This window comes from Triturus cristatus, chromosome 5_1 (genome assembly GCF_964204655.1).
Source record: "Triturus cristatus chromosome 5_1, aTriCri1.1, whole genome shotgun sequence".
Classification (NCBI taxonomy): domain Eukaryota; kingdom Metazoa; phylum Chordata; class Amphibia; order Caudata; family Salamandridae; genus Triturus; species Triturus cristatus.
In genome coordinates this window covers 768,154,147-768,167,349 of record NC_140587.1, presented here as the reverse complement: position 1 = coordinate 768,167,349, position 13,203 = coordinate 768,154,147, and the positions used below count along the sequence as shown (strand labels likewise).

The 13,203-nt window shown below is 51.6% G+C and overlaps 1 protein-coding gene across 2 annotated transcripts in view; it reads right to left on the bottom strand.

Moving 5' to 3' along the window:
* OSBPL1A (oxysterol binding protein like 1A) overlaps positions 1-13,203 on the bottom strand; it is a 1,951,189-nt gene that overhangs the window by 551,717 nt on the left and 1,386,269 nt on the right. The gene's annotated exons all lie outside the window — the stretch shown is intronic.

Genomic DNA, 13,203 nt, shown 5'->3' with positions numbered 1-13,203 from the left:
CTTGACATCTGTGTTGATCATAGTAATGGGCCTATAGGAGGAGGGGTCCTCAGCATCCCTACCTGGTTTCGACATGAGACTTAGAATGTCCTCCTGCATGGTTGGGGGCAGGAGACCAAGATTCCGTGCCTCCACAAAGAGTCAACAGCTTCTTCCCCAACATTCCCGCATATGCCAAACAAAAATTCCCTAGGAGTCTATCTCTTCTCGACACCTTAGCTCTATTAAACTCCTGAAGCACAGCTTTCAGTTTTTCCAAAGTAAGATACCCGTAAAGGTCATGAGCATCCTCTGGCATCAGTTGGGGCAGTGTCACTCCCCAGATAAATCGTTTCTCTCCGTCAGGGGATCAGTCTCCGGATTCCGTATACACATTATGAAAGTGTGCCAACAGGGTGTCTAGGATCCTGCTGTGCTGTGTTAGTACCCAGAGAGAAGGGGAGTGTTATAATTCGCTATACAACTCGGACTGCGTGTTACAATATAACATATCTTTTGTTCATTCTGTTATCGTTGGAACAGGCCCACGAGCCCATCGCATTGCTATTCTACGTTTAGCGAGGAGCAATCCCATCGCCATTAATCGTCTGACATCTTTCTGCAGCGCCCCGTTGTAGCCCAACAAAGCCAGCAGGGGATCTGGGATGAGTGAGAGACCTGTGATTTCGATAAACACTTGAAAGATTTGACACCAGAAATCCGCAATCCGAGGGCAGAGCCAGGCAGCAAGCAGAAAACCTGCAGGGTCCTACCTGCACCGCTCGCAACGAGCCATGCCTCTCAGGCCTTAACGAAGCAGTCTCTCAGGAGTAGAATACACCCGGTTGAGAAATGTAAAATGTATGAGTATGTCTACCGTTTAATGAGACCTTCGGAGTCACCTCACAGCAATACCTCCATTTAGCATCATCTATAGCTACACATAGATCGCTTTGCCAATCCAACCTGGCATTGCTATACTGTGTTCTCCTGAATTCTTGTGACATATCATATATATGTTAGATACTAACTTATTGGGAGATTTAACACGCAATAGAAAAGAGAGTGAAAGTAACTCAGGGGGTTCCTGTAGGTTGTCGCCTAGTAGAGCCCGCAGTGCATGCCGTACCCTGAAGAAATGGAACTGTGAGATTGGGCTGAAATCTTCTCCCTCTACTGTTACCTCGGCCCACGCACAGGCCTTGCCCTCAAAAAATAACTCAGACGTAGTAGAGTTGTTGAGTGACCGTAAAGCCCACACTACCTCTCTATCCACACTCATCGGCAGCGAGTGACACCATTCCACTGGTAGCAGGGGGGGAATATAAAAGTGTGCCAGCTTGCCTCTTCAGTAAGTCATGCCATGCCTGCACTGTCTAGTTGACAAAGTTAAGTACGCCATTTCGTCCGATAGGATTACGAAACAGCCTCTGAGGGAGCGGGTCTGGTTCGACTGCAAATTGTTAAATATATAAATGAGGAAGAGTCTACTCTATAATACAACTCTACATCCGGAGCCACTAGGCCTCCCATTGAATAGGGAAGAGTAAGAATGTCCCATTTGACCCGTGGCTGCTTACCAGCCCAAGCCCATTTCACCATTAGAGAGCATATCATCTGGAAAGTGTGTTTCGGAAGAATCCTCTGGATATTTAAAAAAAGAAATACAAATCTGGGCAATACTACCATCTTCATCAGGGAGATACGACCCATTAGGGACAGAGGGAGGCCAATCCAGCGGTCAATATCTCCCTCAAGTCTGACAATTAGCTTGCCATAGTTCTCACTGAGCACCAGGTCTGAGTTCTTATGGACCTGTACACCTAAATAACACACCGGGTCAGTGGACCACTGCAGAGGGAAGTTCAGTGCTACCGGTGTCATGGCTGTTGTCAAAGGGAATACAATAGATTTAGTCCAGTTAATTCTTAAACCAGAGACCCCTCCAAACTGTATCACTTCATTAATTAGTGGTGTTAGGTTAGACCCCGGTCATCCTACATATAGCAGCATGTTGTCCGCGTACACAGACACAATGAGATTGTAGTTTGGGAATGGGATCCCCCTGTGCCCGTGGTACTCTCTTAATGTGCACAACAATGGCTCCGCAATTATGGCAAATGCAAAAAGAACAACTGATGCACACAATGCAGAACAATGTCATACATTCACCCAAGTACAGAGATCTGGGCCTAAATCCATCGTTTTGTTGCTCACCATGCCATTCCAGTTTGGACCCAGCCATATGCAAATCAGTCTTGACCCTGCGCCCCAAAGGGAATAGTCCAGCCCGAACTGCCAGGCCAGGTCCTCCCTGGACTGGAAACAAGCATCCTAGGACTGGTTTCGTGCTTTCAGCCCTCATCGGCCAGGATAGCTTGACTCCAGTGGCATGGAGAGCACGGGACCCACGTCTGGGCATACCCGTCCCATCGTTGCTGGACTGTTCCCATGAGGCACAGGGTCAAGACCGATTTGCATATGGCTAGGTCTAAACTGGGGTGGCATGGTGAGCAAAAGAATGATGGATTTAACCCAGATCTCTTGACTGGGGGTGAATGTTTTGGTTTGTTCTGCATTCCGTCCATCAATTGTGTGTCTTCCGCAACTATGGCATACAACAGTGGGGACAATGGGTAGCCCTGTCACGTACCCCTCAAGATCTTAATAGGTGATGTAACAGAGTCACCAGCGCGCACCCTAGCGACTGGTCATAGAGGCCCATTCCACAGAATTGAACGCTTCCTCTGAGTCCAAGAAGACCACAGCCACCCTAATCTCGGGCCTAACATGCTGGATAGTGCCAAACAGAGTTCTCAAATTATATTACAAGTTGCGACCTGGGACAAATCCAGCCTGTTCCGGCCGCACCAAGGCCGGATCAAAGGAGCCAGCATATTTACTAGGACTTTGGCAAATATTTTGGTGTCAACATTCAGAAGTGATAGGGGCCTGTAGGATGAGCCTTCAGCCGGGGGCTTCCCAGCTTCAATAAAGTGACTATTAAGGCTTCCCTCATTGACTGGGGTATCTTACCTTTCTCCCCCATCTCCTCAAATAAAGTACACAAATGTGGAATCAACAGATCTTTATAGGTTTTATAAAAGCAGAATGTGAGCCCATCTTGCCCTGGGGCGCTCCCATCACGCATCGCAGTAAGTGCAGTCAGTATTTCAGTGGGGTCCAACGGTCTCATGAGATACTCCCTGTGCCCGTTGGTGAGCCATGGGAGTTGCATATGTTCCAGGTATTCCTAAATGGCGGTTTCATCTGTCACCACTTTAGAGCTGTATAGTACCTGCTGAACCTGTTGGCTGTCTCTGTTGGGTCTCACAGCAACTCGCCACCTGAGTCCTGTAGTTCAGTAATTAGGCCAGATTCTCTTTGACGGCATGCTAGTGCAGCAAGCACTCAGCCCGGCCCCTCCCTCTCCCATAGGATTTAGCTATCGCATATATACCCATATGCTTTAGCTCACTGTCCGCGACCTCATGGTACTCTGAGTGCTTTCTTTAATGCCTCAGAGGTTTGGGCATCATCCTTAGTGAGAGCTTCATGTTCCAATCTCCCTAGTTGACTCTCGAGCAATGAGTTTCTGATAGAGCGAAGGACCACCCCTCTGATGTACACTTTGAATGTTTCCCATACTGTGGAAAAAAGTTCAACCAAGCCTATATTAGTATCGAAGAATTCCTCTATAGCTGTATCCAGCTCTACCTTGAATACTGTGTCTAAGAGAGAATACAGAGGGAACCTCCATGTGAAATGAGCAGGGCCTAAGGGGGGAGTCTCCACCTCCACCATTATAGGGGAGTGATCAGAGAATGAACCAGGCAAAAGGGAGGAGTCCCGCACCCAGGACAGTAGAGACCCTGAAATCAGCCAGTAATCAATTCTAGTATGTATATCATGAGGGGCTGAGTATTGTATGAACCCTCCTGACAGGGAGATCTGGCTTTCCAGACATCTACTAGATCTAACTGCGTGTTGATGTCACATATTGTCCTAGCTGCCACTGAGGGGCGCCGGGCCTGACCCCCAGAGCGATCCAGCTGCGGATCCAACACACAATTGAGATCGCCCCCCATAGTTGTGGTAATTTAGTGTCCCCACGCAGTAGCGCGAAAAGTGAATTGTTAAACTGTGGATTGTCGTAGTTGGGGTCGTAAATGTTAACCACTAGTAGGTCTAGTCCTTTACCATAACATTTAGAGAGTGCATATCTGCCATTAGGATCAACCTCCCATGCATCCAGCAAGATCCCTGATCTGGGGTTGACCCAAGTGAGCACTCCCCTGGCATGTGAAGTGAACGCAGCAGCCTGAAAATGGCCGAGGAGTCTCTTTCGAGTAAGCATGTTACTACTAGGGGATAAATGAGTCTCTTGGAGCAATGCCACATCTACTTTATGCCTCTTAAGATATGCATCAATATTGCGCAGCTTCCGGAAATCATTTAGTCCCTTCACATTTCAGGTTAAAAAACTGATTCTACTCCTATGGGAGTGTATTATCTTGTGTTGCAATAATTAGGCATTCCTTATAGAAATTGTATCCTTTCCACCATGAATGTCGATCTAAAAGTGTGAGTCTTGTTTTTTGTTCGTGTGTAAACTGTGAATCCTAAACATAAAACATTCCCACCCAGCCCACGCTATGCCATCCCTAACTGGGCATAGACGATACACAGATCTACCACCCATGACTGACTATTGCTTCCAATACTACTATAACAATCAAGCAATAGGATTGGCATTTCGCAATACGATGATTAACACTTAGGGGCGGATGTTACTGGAAAACTCTCTTATTGAACCAGAGCATCCGTGCTGCCTTTCTATGATATATCAACCTCCAAAGGGAAGTGCCGCACCATTGAAACCCGGTGTACATATAAACTAGAGCCTGCTACCAGAGAGAGTTCAACCTGTAATGGACAAAGACTAGCACATATTAATATAGGCATTTGTACCTAACTACTATTCCATAAATAGTAATGACTCTTCTGAACCCCACAGTCCTGGTCATACCAGACCTAAAGTCAAAATAATACTTTGTAAACTAGTTAACCAAGGGGGGCGTGGCCTAGCAAGCCAACATGGTGGACGTGTTCTAAGTCGGCTCCGTCCAGCCCTTCATTTATCCTGCATTGAACCTGCTCCTCTGGCCACGATACCCCCTACCTGATGTGCCCGGTGGTTGGGAGACAAGGCGACGCTTGCTGGCGGCCCATGCGGTCCTGAGCTGCATCCTGTGGCGGCGGTGAGGCCTGAGGGCGGAGCTGAGACTGCGGCCTCGAGTGCGGCCGTGCCGGCGGATCCTGAAAGTGGCGGCGCTCTTGTGGTTGGCTCAATCTCCCCGGTGGCACAGTGCGGGATACCTTTCTCCCTCTGGGGCAGGTCCCTGATCGTGTGCGGGTGTCCCCTGTGGAGCGGAAAACCCCCCCGTTGACCGGCAGTCTATTGGACCGCAGGGGGAGAGGGTGGATGACTGGGGAGGTGCTTGCGACGGCTGCCACAATTTTGAGCCGCCGGCTGTGGAGCTCCCGGCCCTCTGGTGATCCTGGGGCTGGCCTGCTGGTACTTGTGTCCAGCCCGAGGGCTTCTGAAGCCGGCAGGGGCTGGCGGTGCTGTTCTCTCGGGCGCCTGCCCTGCCTGAGACCATGCCTGATTTGCTGTCTGGGCCTGCTAGCGCCTGGAGACCACGGCCTGGTGTGTGGCCCCCCCGGACGCATTTTGGTGGATTTTGGGGCTGCGGCGGTTGGTCCGCCCTTCGGTGGGCACAGGCGGGATCTTGCCCATCCCTCATGAACCCCCGGCAATTCCCAGCTTCCTCAGGGAGCCACTCCTCCTCGTTCGGCGGCCGGATTGGGCCGCGGGGAGAACTCGTGAGACACGTGGTGAGTGGTTGCGTCCCCCGTTGGGCCCTGGGATGTGGTGTAGAGGCCTGGTGTTGGCGGGCTGCTTTCTCCTTGCGGGCCTGGGTCCAGCTAGGGCGCTTTGCTCAGGGCGTCTACCATCCCCCCCTTCTTCCCCAGGTCAGTGTGGGGGTTCGGCGGTGCTATCGGACCGCGTGGGGTTGCGGACTGGAGACCATAGCCCGTTGACTGTTCTGGGTTCCCCTAGGTGGCCCTGGGGCACATCCTTGTGGACTTGTAGGGCTTCTTGGTTGACTTGGAGGGGCTGGTGAGGCGTGCCGTGTGCCTCTTATCGGTGGCCCAGGCGCTGAGGGCCTACTGTGTTGGGCTCGTGCTGTGCTCTTTGACGTCCCGGCGGACACCCCCAGCCCTCTGGTGCACTGCTGGGTACTGAGATTCACCTGTCTGGTGATCACTGTCTGGTGGGGCGGATCCGAGTCGTTTGGCACCCCGGAGTTCAAGAAGATTAGCGAGTGCTCCTCAGCGGCCGCATCGGCAGGTGGATCGGCTGCGCAGGCCACTGCCTGACAGCAGTGCTGCCCCTGTGTCACATACACTGCCCTGCCGCCCGGGGGTGAACTTTGCTAGCGCCTGATTATCTGGAAGGGGGGGTCACGAACGTATACCCGGCCCACCATGACACGGGACAAAATCGGTTGGGGTGGGGGGGTCCTACAAGAAAAGTACACTGGACAAATTTGCTGGCCCTGGGGGACCCGCGGCGGCAACGGGTGGGGCCCAGGGAGATGTTCCAGACAATGTTGCCCTCCTGGCAGCAATTACACAATCCAGGGACGTCCTTGATGTCAAAATTGGGGAGGTGGGTTCAGACATCATGTTGTTGCGCCAGGATCTGCAGAATGCGGTGGCACGCATCACCGAGACTGAGACACGGATCACGGGGGTGGAGGATGTGGTGATGACCCTGCAACGAGTGGCATCTCTGGAGAGTACCCAGCGGGGTTTGGCGTGGAGGATGCAGAGGGCCGGGCGAGACGCAACAATCTCCGCTTTGTTGGTTTTCCGGAGGGGTGTGAGTCTGGAGACATGGAGAGGTTTATTACCCAGTGGCTGGAGAGCTGGCTATCCCTAGACTCCTTGTCTAAATGCTTTGTGGTTGTGCGTGCCCAAGGACCCTGATGCAGAAGCCCACTCCGGGGGCTTGTCCGCGGCCAGTGATTGCGAGACTACTTAATTATCACGATTGGGATGTGATCCTGAAGCAGGCCAGGGCTAAAGAACCATTGCTGTATAATAATGCCTGTATCCTGATATTCCCTGACTATAATAAACTGGTCCAACAACAGCGGCAATCATTCCTCGCCGCTAAGGCCCGCCTGCGAGAACTTAAGCTCCCATATGCATTGGTTTATCCGGCCCGGCTGCGGTAGTCTATCATTCTCGTACACATTTCTTCGACTCCCCGGAGCAGGTCTTCCAGTGGACGGACGGGACTGTGCGGCTGCGCCCTCACTCGCTGCCCAGGAGAGACTCTGACTCGTCGAGTGGAGTGCTCTGAAACTGTCAAGGGGAAGGGTTCTAGACGCTCCAGGTCCAGAAGGCGGTCCAAAACCAGCGATGTCCCGTTACGTGTGGGATCTGCTTCGGGTCAAGCTGCACCAGCTGACTGATTAATTTCTGTGATTTTGTATTTCAAATTCTCTGAGAGGTTAGAATTGGCCAGAGGAGCCCGAAGAGGGCCAGTATTTCTGTTGGATATTTCCAGACAGGGATAGGGGCCAGAAGACGATGGGCTGTAGTTTGGGGATCATTGGCGGGTGAGGGGTGGTACCTCCTTTTGGGGTCTGCCTGCTATGCCTGCCGCGACAGATACTTCACTGCTTTTGAGGTATAGGGTGGGGGTGGGGAGTTGGTTGGGTTGTTCAGAGGAATTATTGTTGTTGTTTTTTAATTACACTGTTCAATTGCATGTCGGGGCCTGGCTACGCTACATGTCTTGGGCCACCGGGGTTCTTCATGTTCATGATGTCTGTGCATGGCCTCCATTATGGGTAGGCCATTAGACTCCTTGGGGTCCCTGCGCATACTGAGCTGGAATGTCAGAGGGGCGCTGGATAAGATTAAGCACTGAGCAATCCTTAAGCAGGCTAAGCGCGCCGGCACCGACATCTCAATGCTGCAAGAGACGCACCTTATGGGGACAAAAGTACTGTGGTTTCAGCGCTTCGGATATGTACAAGTGTTTCATGCAGGCTTTGTGTGGGGCTCCCGGAGAGTTGCAGTATTGATCCACAGACGAGTCCCTTATATCCACATTAGGACGTGGGGCAATGCACAGGGCAGATATCTTTTTCTTCAGGGCACATTGAGGGGTGAGTCCATGATATTGGGTAGCGTTTATGCTTCACCGCCGCTGTCCTGGGGATTTGTAGAGAAATTGGTGACCGTGTGGACCGATATTCCAGAGGGCCTGGCAGTGGTTGGTGGGGATTGGAATGATTTGTTGGATGTTGTCCTTGATCGGTGGAGGCCCGACGGGGCACCGGTGGTTCGCCACCCCACCAAGCTTCATTCCCCAGTGGTGGGCCAGGATTGGGACGACCCATGGCGTAGGCTGCTTGGTAGAACGCAGGGGTTCACCTATCTCTCAGCAGTCCATGACTCCTTCTCTCGTATTGATTATATCTTTGTGTCCCGGGGGGGATGCTGGCAGGGTGGCGGAGGCAGATATTCTCCCTCGAGGGCTTTCTAATCATTCGCCAGTGGCCATTGCTGTGCGTGCTGGACTGGCACGTTGGCCTTTCCGGTGGCGCCTCTCCACATGGAATCTCCAAAACGAGGAGTATAGGGAACATATGGGGGAAGCCATCGATCAGTATTTATTGCACAATGTTGGGTCGGTGCCGGCGGTGGAGTGTCTGTGGGAGGCGATGAAGCCCACCCTTCGCGGGGTGGACATCTCCTTCTGCGCGGCAGCGCGTAGGGAATCTCTTCTTCGGGCGGAAGCTAAAATTTTGGATCTGGAAGCGCGCAGTAGAGACAAAGGGGGGCGGCTGGTCCGCCGCCAATTGTTGCTAGCGCAACAAGACTGCTCGTCCCTCTTGCTAGATGAAACCCGCTAGGCATGGTTGGCAACCCGAAGCAGGATATACCAATGGGAAGACAAGTCGAGCAAACTCTTACATAGATTGTTCCAAGGGGTGACGGGCTCCCTGGTCCTCCCAGGTACTGTATGGGATACCAATATCGGACCCGTCAGCCATCGTTGAAAGTTTTGCGGCATACTATGCAGACCTCTATTCTCCTAGGGAATGTCTGCCAGCAAAGGTTTTTGGATGATCTCCCACCCAGAGCTCTGACTGACTAGGTTAGTGCGGAACTGGACCGTCCATTCTCGGAGGATGAACTGGGTTCTGCCCTCCAGGAGTTGCGGCCTGGTAAGGCGCTGGGTCCTAATGGCTTCCCGAATTAGTTTAAACGGTACTTCCTGCAGCTTGGTCCTCATTATCGCAACGTGGTAGAAGAGGCCAGGGAGCTTGGTCGTCTGCCCATGGACTGGCGGCACGCCGAGATGGTGGTCTTTCATAAACCAGGTAGGCCTCCCGAGCACCATGCATCTTACCGTCCCATCTCCCTTCTCAACGTGGAGGCCAAGGTTCTGGCCAAGGTGCTGGCTAACTGTCTCCGTCCCCATATCTCATCTATAGTTCATCCGGACCAAGCCGGTTTTATGCCCGAGCGGGCGACCCATCATAATATTCGCAGAGCAAACACAGCAATTGCGGCAGCCGGGAGTTTGGGGGGGTACGCGCAACCTTATTGCTCGCAGACATGGATCGTGCCTTTGAATCACTGAGCTGGGAGTATTTATTTGCACTTATGCCCAGATTGAATTTAGGACCTCGCTTCCTGTCTTATCTGACTCTACTCTACACGGATAGAACGGTGTCTGTGCACGTGGCGGGTTCTGTTTCGTCGGTCTTCCCTATTGGTCGAGGCACCAGGCAGGGGTGCCCCCTATCACCATATTTGTTCGTCTTGGCGATGGAGCCTCTGGCCGCATGGGTGCGTATCGATGCGCAAGTGGCCGGTTTTGAATGGGCTGATGGACTGTCGGATCGCATTGCTTTATATGCGGATGATGTGCCGTTCTTTCTTACTCAGCTGGACAGGACTGGCCCGCAGCTGCTGCGCATCATGCAGGTGTTCGGAGAGACTACCGGCCTATATATCAACGAGCGGAAGTCTACTTTGTGTGTCTTGGGCGGTGGGGATGATCCTGGTGCCTGAGCCTCCACGTTACAGGTGGTGCGCGGAGGGGCTGAAATATTTGGGTGTGTTCCTCTCTGACTCGCGGTCGACAGCCTGGGATAGAAACCTAGTGCCGGTGTGGAGCAAGGTACGCGAAGATATTAAAATCTGGTCAAATATGCCCTTATCTATATATGATCACTTGGCCATCTTCAAAATGGTCTCTCTTCCTTGTCTGTTATACCAGCTACAAAATCATCCATATCATATATCTTCGGGATGGTTCCGCCAGGTCAATGCAGCCTTGGGCCAGTTTTTATGGGGCGGGGGGTTGCCAGGGTCGCTCTCCGTACTTGCTTCCAATCCACTTATTGTGGGGCGCTTGCGACTTCTGACATTCTTTCGTACTATATGGCCTCACACTTGTTGGTCCTTAATGAATGGTGGTATGGGGCTGGGGCGGATCCGGCATATGTAGTCAAGCGACGACTGATGGGCGATCACTCGCTACACATGCTCCTATATTCTGCGCCCTTGCGGCGTTTTTTGCAGAGTGTGACACAGCTGGTGTTTCAGGTATGGCGGCAGGCGTTGCGGAGGATGGGTTGGTGGAACCGCCTTACTCGGGAGACGCCGCTATGGCAAATGGACATCTGCCGCAGTTGGCGGCCTTGCCTGGATTCCGGGATTGGGATCTCTACCCTAGGGGATGTTCTGCGGGGGTCTGTCTTGAAATCGTTCCAGGGCTTGCAGAAGGACTTTCAAATGCCACGTGCACAATTTTAATATTTGCAATTTCGGCATGCTCTCTACCCTAGTTTGGTGGGCCTGGAGGAGTTGGCTGACTTCAGCCCGGTGGAGGCGAAGGTTTTCATTGGGGACCTGCAAGACCATAAAATATCTAAAATTTACCAAGCCCTGGTTAGGCACTGTTCCCCATCTCTGCAGCGTCTCCGTGGGGCATGGGAGGATGATGTGGGCTCACTCGAGGAGGAGGACCGGACGGAGGCCCTCGCCTCCCCTTCCGGGGCGGCTATAGCTATGAGCCTTCGGTTCATCCAGTTTAAATACCTCCATAGAGTCTATTTTACTAGTCAGGCTGTACAGGGCTGGCATGGTGGCTTCCACAGAATGTCTTCACTACCTGCATGAGGAGGGTACTCTGTTGCATACTGTATGGGGTTGTTCTGCGCTAGCTAGGTTTTGGCGGGGTGTAATGACATGCCTATCAGAGGTTCTGGGTTGGGATCTCCCTCGTTCCCCTAAATTAGTGCTCCTGCATGTTATGGATGATATAGGTGGCAACGTCTACAAATGTCACCTTATGCTCCTGGGCTTTACCCTTGCCAAGTGCAACATTGCTAGAGCCTGGAAGGCGACAGCTGCACCCTCAGTCTCGGTGTGGAAGGCAGGACTAGATTTTTGCATGGGCCTAGAGGCCCCTGTTTTTATAGCGAGGGGGTGCCCGCGTAAACAATACAAGATCTGGAAGTGCTGGGCAGATTATCGGGGATTGGAATTGGAGCCGGGTCCAGCGCAGGGATCGCATGGGTTGTAGTGTCCCCCCCCCCCACACTGGGGGGTCCGTACCCTACATATACCGGGTGGTTTGGTATCATAGTGAGTGTAGGACTACTGCTCAGATTATACATGTTGCTTTTGCTTGGTTGACAGTGCGATGGGGAGGGGGGTGGGGGGTGTTGTGTTTCTTGTTTATTTCTGTTTTATTTCATATGCACGTACTTACATTATTCCTTTTCTTTTTTCGAATGAGAAAAATGTCGAAGTCATGATACTGTATATTGATGCTACGGAAGCCTCTGGGTTACAGAGCTCCGCTATATATGCATTTGACAAAATATGTTTTTTTAAAAACTAGTTAACAAACATTGTTTGTGAGACTTATTGAGCTTGCTTGATACCACAGAATAGGTTCAGCTTAATCGTTTTCGTCTAGGTCTCCATGAGGTCCGTTGGCTCGTTCAGCAGCGTCCGGCAGTAGTTTTTGCGTTTACGGTTTGCCAGGTTCCTTGAGGGCCTTCTGTAGCGACTTGGGGTCCGTGAAGATCCTTGCCCTGCCATTCATCATGACTCTCAATTTGGCTGGGTATACCATGGTGTACTCCAGATTTTGCTCCCTTAGCTTTCGTTTTATGGGTGCAAACTGATGTCGCACCTCCTGCACCTTCATAGTGAAATCTGGAAACAACGGGAGCACTGAGCCCTCGTACTTGAGGACCCCCAGCTCCCTAGCATTTTTCAGAGCAGAATCCCTGTCCTATAATTTAGCAGCTTGTCTATCACAGGTCTAGGGAGGCCCTGGGAGGAGTTTGGGGGGCTATAAGAACGGTGAGCGCGCTCTACAATGAACACTGCAGAAAAAGTGTCTCGCCCAATCAGTGTCACCGGAAGCTGCTCCACGAACGCCTCCATGTTGCCTGTAGCTGTAGATTCGGGCAGGCTGACAATGCATATGTTACTATGCCTGGACCTAGCTTCTAGGTCCTCCGCTTTGTCCTGAAGTTCTGTCAGGAGCCTCCCCATCTGCTTCTGGGCATTGTCGGTTTCTGTTTGGGCTTCCTCCACCTCAGAAACGCAGCGATCTGTCATGTCCAGGTGCTCTGCCTGCTTGTCGAGCCGCACGGACATGGGGCCCATTCCGTAAGATAGTGAATCAATCTTGCAGTCAATTGTGGTGAGGCTCTTCTGCACAGCTATCAATATTTGCCATATATCACCGCCTGTATCTTCGGAGTCTTCCCCTGCCCTGATGCCGCTGCCTCAATGTGAGAAGTTGGCCTGGTATATGCTGTCCACAAGTTATAGTGGGCACCTTGCACCAGTCCAAACAACCCTTATTGACGATTAGGTTTAAGACAACCTTTATTGAAAGCTATCCTAGTGGTAGCTATGGAGAGCAGCCTTCAGGCTAAGTCTTGAAGGAGTGTAAAGCAGCTTGGTTTACCAGATGATAACCTCTTTAATAACTCAATGAAAGGAGAACCACACAAGGTATATATATAAAATATATGTATTTATTTCTAAACACTCTCTACTAACCTCTTTATGAAGTTAGAGAGCAAGGCACACAATAAT